The sequence below is a fragment of the Drosophila guanche genome, unplaced genomic scaffold, assembly GCF_900245975.1.
Source record: "Drosophila guanche unplaced genomic scaffold, DGUA_6, whole genome shotgun sequence".
In the NCBI taxonomy this organism is placed as follows: Eukaryota; Metazoa; Arthropoda; class Insecta; order Diptera; family Drosophilidae; genus Drosophila; species Drosophila guanche.
Window position 1 is genome coordinate 2,220,135 of NW_022995753.1, and position 12,849 is coordinate 2,232,983.

The 12,849-nt window shown below is 46.3% G+C and overlaps 1 protein-coding gene and 1 long non-coding RNA gene across 2 annotated transcripts in view; both read right to left on the minus strand.

The window, feature by feature from the left end:
- The window catches only part of LOC117588650, a 47,894-nt gene extending 39,643 nt beyond the window's left edge, over positions 1-8,251 (minus strand). Inside the window, exon 1 of the long non-coding RNA XR_004574153.1 lies at positions 8,205-8,251. This is a non-coding gene — a long non-coding RNA (uncharacterized LOC117588650). The remainder of the gene's footprint in view (positions 1-8,204) is intronic.
- A 1,609-nt stretch (positions 8,252-9,860) lies between these two features.
- Positions 9,861-12,849, minus strand: part of LOC117588643 — a 62,382-nt gene continuing 59,393 nt past the window's right edge. The window contains exons 8-9 of the mRNA XM_034280076.1: positions 11,928-11,937; positions 9,861-9,871 (exon numbers count right to left, since the gene is read on the minus strand). The gene's annotated coding sequence lies outside the window, so the exon portion shown is untranslated. The remainder of the gene's footprint in view (positions 9,872-11,927; positions 11,938-12,849) is intronic.

The following is a 12,849-nucleotide window of genomic DNA, read 5'->3' on the forward strand; positions in this document are numbered from 1 at the left end:
TTGTCAATTGATTGCCACTTAGCACGTGCGCTCACTTCAAATCCAAATAGACAATGCGAATGGGAATGGCAGAAAGCGTGCTGTCAGCTGTCAATTGCCAAGTCAGCTACCCGGACCAGGGCCCAGTTTGCAGCACATACTCGCATTCAATCCATTTCCTTTTTCCCTCTCAAAGGTGCTACAACATCGAGACTTAAGCACCGAGCATTGCCGAGGCCCAATGCTGAGCCTTCGCCTGATTTCATCTCGATTTGGCTTCAACCAAACGTGAAATTGTTTAGTGCAGTTTCACCATTAAATGCGAGACTCCAGCGAATCATAATACAAAATAACTTCATCGAATATTGACAGCACCCGCTCCACTAGCCACGAAAATAAGTCACAATCAATTGCAAGCCATTAGGCCAAGAAAAAAACACCAAAGGCTTCCGCTTTCTCCGGAACACCACATGTGATCGATGGGCAGGGAAATGTCAACATTTGTTTTCAGGTTGGTTGCTTTCCATCTGCGTTGTTGTTTATCAAAAACTTTAAGTGCTTCAAGCTTACTTTTCGTTGGTGTATAAATTGGTGAGGAATTACCTGCGAACAGGCAGACGAACGGACAAACGGACAAACGGACAAACGGACAGACAGTCTGCTATGCTCTCAGATATCCGATTTACTCTTCGAGTACCGGGCATAAATAAGCGTCAGCAAATTATAAATTAATTCAAACGCATTTAATGAAGAAAAACACCCAAGCAAACAGCAGCCAGAGTTGTGCTGAGGAAGGACACACAACAAATGCAAATGCCGAGCAAACTAAACAACGGACGCCGAACGGGGCCCGGCACAGAGACAGAAACAGAGACAGAGACAGAGGCAGACCCAGCCATCAGCAGCAGCAGGGACTGAAGCCAACACAGAGCGCACAACTCAGTCAGACATTTGAATTAAATAAATGAAATACATAAATAACCAGCCATGAGGCAGCTGAATCTGCTTAACCCAACCATGGGATACCCATTGCTTGATACGAGTTGAAGATCATTTTGAAAGATTTATCTTTGGGATGTGCGAAAGAGTTTTGCCAACATTCGCATCAATTCCGCAATACCCTCTGTACGCTGAGCACTGGAACGGCTGAGCTGTTGCTGGAGCGTTGTAGGAGCCAACCGCAAGCCCAGCCTCGGCCCCAAACAGCAGCAGCAGGCAGCAGGATGGAAAAGAGGAATCCAGCAACTGGATTGTTTATTCTCTAGTGCTTCGATTCAATGTTACCCTTTGTCTGTGCTTTGTCCAGGTGTCAATCAATGCCAAAGACCTTGGCCATTCTGCTTCGATCCAATAAAATCCAAGACTCTCTTGCGTCTCCATACATGTAGAGTACCGCTAATGCTGCTCCTCGTTTCTGTTACTTTATTCGTATTTTTGGGCTGATAATTATAATCTAGTGGCCTGATATGCCTTCCATGTGCTCAAGCAGACACACGCTCTGCCAAATACATGCATAAAATAAGCGAAAAATATACACAAAGAAGGAACAGCACAAGTTCGAGGAGCTAAAGCGCTAACCCAGCACTTAATCAGTGAAATTGCAGGCGGAATACAATAAGAAATGAGCCCAAAAAGTACGCCAGAAAATGCTAAAGCCAAGTGCAAATTTCTTTATTCTAAGGGAAAACATTTAGCCGATCAATTCCGATATGTGCGTAGGTATTTCCGAAGCAAATATTTGCATGCTAGCAGCGGAAAAGTATTTAAATATTTGCCCAAATCCAAGTCGAAGTAAAAGCGATAATGAACGTTGCAAATTTCAACTGAATTTAAGCAGAAAAGTGAGTGCTGCCTGGAGGGGCACCCCTCTCTCTATGGTGTTTCTGCCAGATAGCTGACCGTAAATCGTTTTGTTCCTGTCTGTCAGACCCGTTCCATGCGTGGATTTATGATGATTCTCGTGCCAAGTCTCTGTGTGAAATTTGTCGGTTATAAAATGGCAGCGAGGTGATGGCGTTGCTGAGGGCAGGTCTAACGCTCTTTACGGCTGTCAGTTGTCGTTGTTTTGTTGTAACATTTTCAACACATTTTTGACAATGTCAGCGGACGCCAGGGGCGATTTATGGTTTCAACTCGAACGCCTTCTGGGCCTGGGCATTTCCTTCCGCCTGCTCTCAGAGCCGATTTCCATTTACACTCGTCCCAGGCCAAATGGTTGCGAAATATGCCCCTCTCGACCCTCCTCCAATCCGGACAGTTGAAATTGTTAAATACTTTTGGCTTAATTGCAAAAGCATCTGACAACTACGAGCGTGTCCAACATTCCCATTGGCTTCTGGCTTACTCCGTACTCTTCGGGCTCTCTGCTGTCTGCAACATCTGCCTAGACTGGCACAGCAGCGAATATTCCCTGTGGGTGTCGGGCCACTGATCGAGGGTGTGTGAAAAGATGAAATGGAATAGCGAACATTAATCAGGTTTTTACTTGGCCTGAAATTGCTCTCTCTGGCAGCTGGCAGAGCCCGGAGCCCAGAAAGAAACTGTCAGCAACTGGCAGAAAAAGCCTTTCTCCATGGCAGCAGGATGGCCGCCTGCAGGCCATCAGGGCCCAGTCAGGTGCAGGGCGGGACAAATGTTTGTGGCCAGAGCCATTAACTGCTGCCCCCTGACCAGGAGATGCAGCTGCCAGGACACGGGCTCTGGCAACAGTTGCATTATAGCAAAATATTTGCGAAGCCTTCGCTGGCAACGCAAATCAATTAAGACTGAGCAATGGCAAATGAGGAATGCAGAAATATGGCTCCAATCGAGTATCGCAGTCGCAAAGGAAACTCCACAAATGGAACATCACTTAAGGATACAATTTCCTCGGTGCCGAAAAGGGAAGCGCACTTTACACTCACTCAAACGGGAAACGAGAATGCAAATCGATGCCCGCCTGTGGACAGCTGCCATAAGGCATGTCGAACATCGGACATTCCAGCCTATTGCTGGTCCATTGTTTGCACCAAAAGGCCACAGAAATTCTCCGAATGCGGCCTGCTGCCTGACCCGGGGTGTGGCTCGGGCTGGCATCAGCACTGTGGGTCCGTTATTCTCCACGATGCAACCACAAAAACGATCAATTAATTGTCAGCCTGATGTAAAACAGTTTCATTTATTTCGGAGCTTAACATTTCCACATTTAAACAGCTGCTTTTGTGACCTCCCCCGATTGGGGTCTGCCTGCAATTCCTCCTGCTGAGCATCCAGGGTGCGCTTCATTAGGCATCTCTTTGTTTGCCTTAGGCTCTGAGCATCCACAATGCCTACACTCCTGAGCCCCCATTATGGACTCTCGGTTTGTTGAATGTTTGGCCAACATCAGTTGGGGCCAAGCAGCTTCCGTATATCTGTTACTGCCATTTGTGCGGCTGCATCTCAACCCGGTGATGCTCCCTGTGCTCTGTGATATCTGCCGCCTTATGGCACTCTCTGTCCTGTCCTGGCACTGTCATCACTGCTGGAGTGCGCCACTAATTTATGCGCATTCAAGTTTAAATTGCAAATGCGAATGCGAATGCGTGCCACGTGTGTGTGCCCTGTGCGGGGAAACATTTTAGGCATTCGAGTGGGACATGTGTACGTTGAGCAAATTGGGCATTTTGTTCCATGGGTGCACACAACGGCTAAAATGCATTTCATGTTTATTGTATGTGGCATGTGTACTTGAGGGCTCCCTGACCCCCATCCGATTCCCTCACAATTTAAATGCAAATGCACTGGCCATGTCCCTGGACAACCCTACTTTGTGTGTGTGCCTCAGCATACACGGATGCTGCGCTCTTTTATTAAATATAATCAATGATACTTGCCCTTTTTATGGATCCTTCCTTGCCACTGCCCTCCCACTTGTGCGACTGTAATTGCAGATCCTGCTCTGGGTCGTGTCCGTTACTAAGTGCTCGTCGCTCTCTCGACATGCATCGACATGCATGGAGTTGAGCACTCAAACGACTGCAGTTCGCCGTTCATTTTCCACACATTTTCCATTGTAATTGCTGCCCAATTGCTGTCTCCATAAATGTGCAAATATTCGTGCTCTTTTGGCAACTTAAGCTAATAACAACAAAGGAAACATTTAAGCACTGCAATTGCTTGAGAGCTGGCACAGATTATCGCAGAACGAGGACTGCACTTGGAGTTGGAATAGTTGAACTTTCGGGCATGCCCTTCCACAAACATATCCTCTTTGCGTTTTTCTATGCCACTTTCTATCCATAATAAATAACAAAAACTGTCAAACTGTTCGCTGCTGTAAAATGTTAAACATGAAATGCAAAACAAGACCCCGTACAGGGGGGAGCAGCAGGGTGACATATGTATGAGTGTCGCTGTCAAATGTCGTCAGGGGACAGGACGATTTATGTGCCGTCTAGTAAGTACGTCCCTCAGCCTCCTCCCGCATGTGTGCCGTCGGATAACCAGCCATAAATGCATAGATCCAAATAATTGGATTGGTTTCCCGTTTCCCGTTACTGAAAACTTTGATCGATTTGCCCGCCGATCGATCTTTGATCGCAGCAAAAATGCCACTGGCTGATTGGCCCCGAAATGAATTCAAAACGCTGTTCATGTGGCTGGTTTCTTTTTTGTTTTCCCATTTTGTTGGTTTTTGTTCTTTGCGAGTTGGCAAGTGGCAAGGCGACAACATATGGTGCTGCCTGATGGATGTGATATCCTTTGACAGGGCTTACACTCAAATCCTATCCATTCCATGCTCCATCAGGCTTCAGCCCACAAGCCCTTGCCCTTGCCCTTGTCCTTGCCTTTGCAATTGCCATTTTGCCGGCAGTGCTTCATCAATGCGACAATGTCCGGACAGCTGTTGCGACAGTCGCAAGTGCAAGACAAACAAACTGCACTCCTCGCACAACTGCGTCCTCCAAGTCCTCCGCGTCCTCCGCGTCCTCGCCCCTTCCTGGCCAGCAATCATCTTACGCATGAGGAACATATGCAAATGCAGGCCACAGTGGTTCGACTCTCTGCCTAACAAAGCGCCACAGGAAAGCACCCGAGATGGAGAGAGAGAAGAGACAACTAAGCCTGCCTCCAGGTCAGTTTGAAGCCTTCAATTATTTAGTGAAATTTTAAACTTGCATGCCGCAACCCGAGCCACTGTGCGCCTGTGGCAGGGAGCGTCTCGTTTCGGTCTCTGGGAATCGTGAAAAAATATGCGCCCCGTCAATATGCCAACAAGCAAAGGTATGGGCACTGCGCCACACAATTTCCCCACTTACAAGAGACAGGAACACAGGAACACCTTCCTCTTGTCTGCTCTTTTTTCCCTCTTTAGGTGGCAGTAATAATTATGGACAAGCCATAAACAAAGTCATATTTCAGCCACCTGCAATCTCAGCACAGGCAAGTTTTCGCAGGCAATTTACAAACATTGAATGTTCAGAATGTTCCATCTTCCAGCCGGAGCAAGTTTCAATCAAGCCACGCTCTAAAACCGAGGTCCTGTCGCTGCGGCCTGCCGCTGCAGGAGCCTGCTTGCCTGCTGCTGGCTTTGATTAATGGTGGCTAAGGCCATAAATCAGGGGGCTGGTGGGTTCAGGTAAGTAACTTGCCTAAGTTAGCCCAATGGTCAATGGGCAAGCGTGGAGCCAACGGGTCGGCTACTTGTTATGGCCGCCACGCTAATGAGCGCCAGCGGCAGAGCGATCAAACTGAGGGGAGTGAGAGGTAGGCAGTCCTGTCCTGTCCTCTCCTGTCATGTCCGTTATGCGGTGGCGCTTGTCATTTTTCAGAGCCCCAAAAAACAAATGACACTAATAATTTGAGCGTGGCACCAGCAGGATGGGAAACAAAGAGCCAGCAGGGCAGAGCAGAGTGCCGTGCAGTGGGTGAGTGGTGGGCCGGACAGGAGTCCAAATGGCAGCAAAGTATTTTCCAATTACCAAAGAAATATCCCCCATTCATGGCGCTCGATAAAAGGCAATTAAAAATGACCTATGCCATTGTTTTGGCTTTGGCTTTGGCTTGGACACTTTCCCTCCGTCTCGGTTCCCGATCAATGTTGTATGGGGGTCAAACAGCAGCGACCTCCGGCCCAGCCCTGCCGACATGTTTATGTGTGCAGTGGGCAAAAGTTAGCCTCCTGCTGGCTGCTTGCAAAGTTTCACTCGTTTGTGGGCTGGTAGGCCGGAAATACTCGCAGTTCAAACAAAATCTGAAATCTGTGCGTGAAAATCATAAATGTTTCATAATGCAGTTGCTAAGTACTTTGGCCCATTTCTGGCTTAGAGAAAGTTCCCTTGGAGGCTCAGCAAACAGACCGACAAACCCAAACTTTCGTGTGCGAAAGATCGTCTGACGCGGTGACTCTGGTTTAGCAGCGACAATAGAGGTGTCTTCCAGGACATTGCTGAGGCTTACAATCCTACAATGTTCCATTCAGCTGCAACAGATGAAAGACCAAATAGAAGACTTTGCTTGAGCAATATATTAACATATTTGTGAGTGTATTTCACTGATTTAATAGAATTTAAAGAGCATAGCGTATTATTTTGATCAGACTCCTTGCTGAGGGGACGACAGCTATTACTCATTTAATTACTCTGCCCTGTTGTGCTCTGTGTAGGGGCATTTGCCTTGGATTATCCCTGCCATGCATGTAATCCACGTTCTCCACCGCTGCCACTGGACTGCTGCGGGGCTCCAACTGGGAATGTTAATTAGCAGTTGACCGAGCAAATGCCGGGCCATCTGCTTGATGGTCCTGCCGCCTGATGGCAGTCAATTAGCTGATATCAATAGACACGCCCAAGAACATGGCCCCGACCAAGGCCACAGCCAGCACATTCCGCACCCTGCCCGGATCAATCGGTGGCTGTTGTTGCCGAATGCATTTAATGCGCATTAATTGCGCATAATTAAATTTTCTACAATTTTATTATGCACTTTACATCAAGAGCAGATTAATGTGCAACTTTGCTGGTTCCTGGCCATTAATTGCTTTCTGATAGCTTTGTTTTCGCTCCTCCTTTGGGCATCTTTATGGCAAGTATTCAAAAATCTCTTTTCCAACGAATTATTTATCATTTTTGTTGATAAAACTCCCTCTCTCTCAGCCCTCTCTTTCTAGCCAATATTCTTGATAATATTTGTATTGTTTTGCTCCTTTTTTTGCGCTTCATCCTACATCTTTTCTAGTATTTGTTGTTGTCGTTTCCTGAAATCTCTGAATGAAGAATATTCAATTTCAATTTAATGTGGTTTAAATGATGTGATTTAATACATCAGTGCTCGGCATGGCCCTAGCTAAGGCAATGCCAAAGAAAATATAAAAATAAAATGTACATAATTGAATTACCAAAAGGCAGAAATCTGAACACTAAACCATAAATATAAACCTAATGCTGACTTTTTTCACAATTTAAAATTCAGTTTTTCCTCATTTTTCGACTGTTTTTTTGTATTATTTTATCTGTTATCGCATGCAATAAAATAAAATATTTAATTAAGTTGCAAATATTTGCAGCTGTGGATCACCAAGTAGTTTTCAATTTGATTCAATTCAATTGAATGTGTTTTAGCAGCTTGAATATTTGTTTGCTCTATTTAAATATTTCACCATATACTGATAGATATTATTAAGCCTAATTAATTTGACATCTCCAGCTTGTGTGTGAGTGCCAAGCGATGGACTCTACGAATATATCGCAGTGCGACACATTTATCGCATGCAACTTGTACGAAATCCCATTCCGAGGGCAATTCTCTCTTGCGCTCGCACTCTCTCTCTCTCTCTCGCGTGCTCAGTGGAAATGTCCCAGGCGCAAAATACCCTTTCTCTAATGCAGTGCCTAGAACACCACAGCTGTGTGTGGGTTGTGGAGGGGTAACGTGGGAGGGGGGGGGGGGGGGGGGGGTGGCGAAGTGGGTCTTCGGAGATGGAGCGTAATAAGGGGAGACATTGAGGTAGCTGCTGGCTGGGTGGGTGGAAAGAGATGCCTCTTTTTTTACGCATCTTTTTGGCGCCGGTAAAATGTTCCGCTGTCTTTGTGTGCGTGTGTGTGTGTCTGTTTTGCATTGTCTATTCCTTCATTTCGCTGGCTAACGGGTTATGTTCGTTTGGCTAATTAAACATTTGACAATTATTAATACATTCCATTTCAAATGCTTTGCCAAAGCCAAAAACAAAAAGAACTAAGCAAATATTTAACAGCTGCTGAGCTCACACACACACACACACACACACACACACACACACATACACTGACCGAAATTCCCCGCTGAGGCAAGTGGGTCGACGCCTTCCGAGTGTTTGCTGCTGCGTCATTAAAAGCGCCTGTCGCCATTTATTTCCCTGCATGAGTGTGTCCCGGGTAACGCCGCTCACAGGGGGTTGCCCGGAAAGAGTGGGCGCACTGTGGATGGTGGGTGGATGGTCCCAGTCGGTCCCTGAGGATGGATGGGTCGCAGAGCTTCCTAACTTTTGCTCCTATTTTTATCCCATTCGCATTTGGCGTTGTCCCTTTTTGTGTTCCTTATTAATTACTATTTACGTTGTATTTTAGGTGCCGGGCAGCCGGGTCTCTCTGCTCCTGGCTTTTCCTATTATTATCCAAGATCCGGCAGGATCACAACTTTCCCCCTGCCTGGCTATTGGTTACAAACTAATAAATAATTGGCTAATATTCATTCCGTGAATACGGGGCCATGGCCTCTGCACATTATCAGGACAATTCCGCACACTTATTGTTTTATCTGGTCGTTTCTATTTCTGATATCATTTCCAAAGGGCACTTTTATGGTCGCGCTCTTTTGCTTGACTTGACTTGGCCCCGGTCCAAGTCCGGGCCAACTGCAAGGTCACCCACACACAGACACAGACATGCATAGGTTGGAGTCTAATCAAGCCCAAAACCAAAACAACAAAGGCCCCACTGGACTCTCGTCGGAGGAGCAGGAGCAGGTAGACAGGTCGCTCCTCTTTGTCGAATGTGTGTCATGACCTTCCGCACAAACAAATACGCACACGAACAGACGATGACAGCCAGAAAGTGGAAATGGAGGCGAGTGCCAAGATAAGCAAAGCAGCTTGAACATTAAATTGTTCCTCTAAATGGTTTCATGCACTCATTTGTCTGATACATTTGCAAGCTATTAGAGTGGAGTTATTTCCGTTCTTAGATTGGAAATGATTGGTAGATGGGTCGATTGGTTGTTGAAGGGAATATTTGAAGTGCGTAATATTTGATTGTCTAAATGCTTAATCAAGAGCATGAGTTCCTTTGCTGAACAGTTTTTGGTTCATTTTTGGTTATGTTTTCTCATCAGTACGAGAGCTTTCGATTAATGTATTTCGCCTAAAACATTACTCATACTGGCACTCTCTCTTTGACACTTTTTCTGGCTATTAAGTGGGTGGCACAGCTCAGCCCCCGGCTCAGCCTCTTCCTGTTTGTGAAGCTCAATCAGTGTGTGCCAGGGGACAGCACATTTTTCTATTTCTATTTCTATTTCAATTTCAATTTCTATCTAAAAGTGCAATTTCGATTCGAATGGAAAATCTCATTTGCTGGCCCGTATAGACGCCTGGCAGTTGGCTGAATGTTTCATTTATATCTATAAATACGCGGTGCGCAGTTAATTAAACATAAATGAATCAACATAATTATATTGTGTACACACTCAGTCTCTCTCTCTGTGTGTGTGTGTGTGTGTGTGTATTTGGGGTCCTGCTCTGTATGATGATTTTATGCAATTTGCTTATGTAAATTTTATTTGCGTAATTTCGCGCATTTTGCCAAGTACATTTCACATTTCACATTTCACATTTCACATTTTCCCTTTGCCCTTTTTCGCTCTCTGTGCTCCTGTCCATGTGTGTGGGTATCTGTATCTGTATCTGTATCTGTATCTGTGGCTCTCAAAATTATGCAGCACCAAATTCGCGGACTGTTTAGTCAGTCATTTGTTGGCAGTCTCAGCTGGGTTTCAACCTTTCGGCGCTGCAATACATTCCGCATGAAAGTAGAGACAAGGTGTGCCCCAGAGTGTTGGTGTATCATTGGCATACGAGCCACCGAGGCTCGTCCATGTTTTGAATAATGTATTGCACAGCAATCGCAAGGAATGTAAAGTCACACAGTCACAGTGTACCCAGAGTAGTTCCGGCATACTATGAATTTCTCTCTGTGAAAGAATAGATAGATATTCGTGGCACATGCCACCATCTTTAACCCACAGTAACCCATCGATGCTTCTCAGCAGTGCCCCATGGCCAACCCGAAAACCCGAGCAATTCTTTTCAGACTTTAAGCCGGTGCCGCTTTAATGCACTAAACTGTCGTTGGGGAATTGGCGCTGGATGAGACCCAGGCCGGAGATGGACACCGAAAAGTTCACGCACAGAGCTGCCATTTCCCCGTTCATCCCGGTGAAATGACACAAAGTTTGAGCTCGCCTGTGTGGGGTGTACGAACGGTTGATACCCTACTGCCAATATTTGAAGAGTTTCCTCAGAGAAACAAACATATTTATGCTGGCTCTCCCACAGCTACACACACCCCGTGGTGTATCCAGTTGGAGCACACTTTTTGCCTTTCGCTAAAGGTTTTCATTAGTTGGTTAGGTCGCAGGAGCGAGACTCGCACACAAAAATACTTGCAGCTATTTTCATAAATTTGTGCACATTTTGTACCAAAATACTCTCCGCGAGTGTGGCGTGGGTATAGATTCGGGCATCCGGGGTCGACTCTCTGTTGTTTGGCCAATTATATCATTAAAACTTTAGCCAATTCTGGAAACAAAACAAAAAATGACAAGGGACAGGGCACGAGGACGAATAGGAGCCGAGAGGCGTTTTCTGCTCATGAGGGTCAAGGATTTATTGAAGTCTATACTTGGATTTGGGGCACACAAACTGTATATTCGGTATGTGGAAGTTTCCCTGGCCACAGCCAAATGAGTTTAACTTCTTGGAGTTGGATCCATTCTGCGTGCAAGAGCTGAAAGCTGAAGGCGAGCAGTTAGAGTGTTTATATTCGGGGTAAGAGTGCAAAGACACGCTGACAACTTTCTCACTCAAACTGTGGGGTAAAACATGCCGTTCGTGCGTCTTGTTTGACGATTAGTTCTCAAAGATTGCTTCACATTGGATCACAGTTATTTATTCACATTTCTGTAGAGCTGTAGCTACTGAACAGAACTTTAAGGCGTCTGATAAGGATGTGTATACCGAAAGCCAGAGAGAGAGAGAGAGAGAGTGAATGAGAGCGAAACTCTCACACAGCCACGAGCACAAGCTGGCAGCGACATTTGCATGGTGCGTGGGCAGGGTCAGGGTCAGGGGCATGCCGAATTGGCGTCAACTGGATTCCATCCGATAGAGAAGCGCCTTAAATCAAGTTTCAGTTAGTCAACTCTCAGAGAGAGACGGAAGAAGTGAACTCCGCAAGGCCGATGGCTGGCTGAAGATATGATCCAAGCAGAGGGAGGCCTGAAGAGGCACTCGAAGAGTAAGTATTGGAACACTCACTTAAGAACCCACAAAAACCCCAAAGCAATGTCCTTAAAGCAAATCCTTAGCCAGTACTCTCTGTGTGTGTGTGTGTGTGTGCGTGTGTGTGTGCGCGTGTTGAAGGTGTGCATAAACCATAAACACGCAAAGTTTTGGCGACAAATAAAATGTGTGCTGGGGGAGGCTAGTGGAATAACCAAAACAATATCTCTGTCGACTTCCTGCACTCATCCTGCCTCACCGAAAAACGTGACAAAACCCAGGCACACCTACAATTCCAACTCGCACACACACACACACACGCACACGTATGAATATTTCATATGGCATACGGAAGGGTGTTGCCAAAAACAAAAAGAGGCAACAGCCTGGAGAAGGGCAAAAGCAAACAATTTCACTTAGTTGAGGCTAATAAATGTCAACGATAATGTTGGACATTATTTTTTCTTTGCCGCCTTTTTTGTTTTGCTTTGGTTTTTCGCCCTGCCATGGCCCTGGCCATGCGAGGTGTCCTGGTGCTTGGATATTCGAGGGTATTGCGAGTGCCCACAGACCAAAAGAAACTCCACCACAGTGATGACTTGAATGAGTATTGGATTTAAATAGCTTCTCGGCAGTTGGTATTTACAGGCGAGATGAACAGCTTTAAAGACCAGCAGACTACAGGGTAACCTGGTGGCCCATCAGTGGTCTCAGCAGCGACCTTGCCATAGTTTCGTTTCTTGTCGCGTCCCGTCAACATATCCGCCTGGCAACTGAATCTCTCTTGAGGAGAATGGAGCGGTGGCGATGGAGGGGAGCTCTAATTAAATTAATTACAGTTGTCAGACCCAGGCGCAGATAGCACACATGGAATATGGCGGAGCCGCAATAAACTTATGTTGGCGTATAATCAAAACTGAGACCGATGCCGGCCTGAGCCGTCTCCTGGAGCCTGGCCAAGCTCTCGCCTCCTCCGCGACGCTGCATGGGGAGTAGGCCCCATCCTTGGCAAGCACTGAGCAGGCCTACTGCCTACTGGCTTGGTCCTGTCAGCTCAGCTCAGGCAGTGAACAATATTTGGCAAAGGAGCAAGACAGTTGGCTTAGCTGGGAAACTCATCAATCTAATCTCCCAGCTATTTCCGTGACATTTTCCTAGCCAACGCCAGAATGACGAAGGACGAAGGACGAAGGACGCTGGCAAGTCCGCACCCATTTAACCCTACGTGGTGGGGTTGGGGTTGCTGTGTTCATAGACGACAATTTCATTTACATTTTAGTTTACGTCTTCAAGCCTTTGCCTGCTGGCATGTCCTTTGCCTGCCAAAGCTCCCCAGCAATGCCACAAAAAATAACTTCAACTTGATGGCAGAAGAG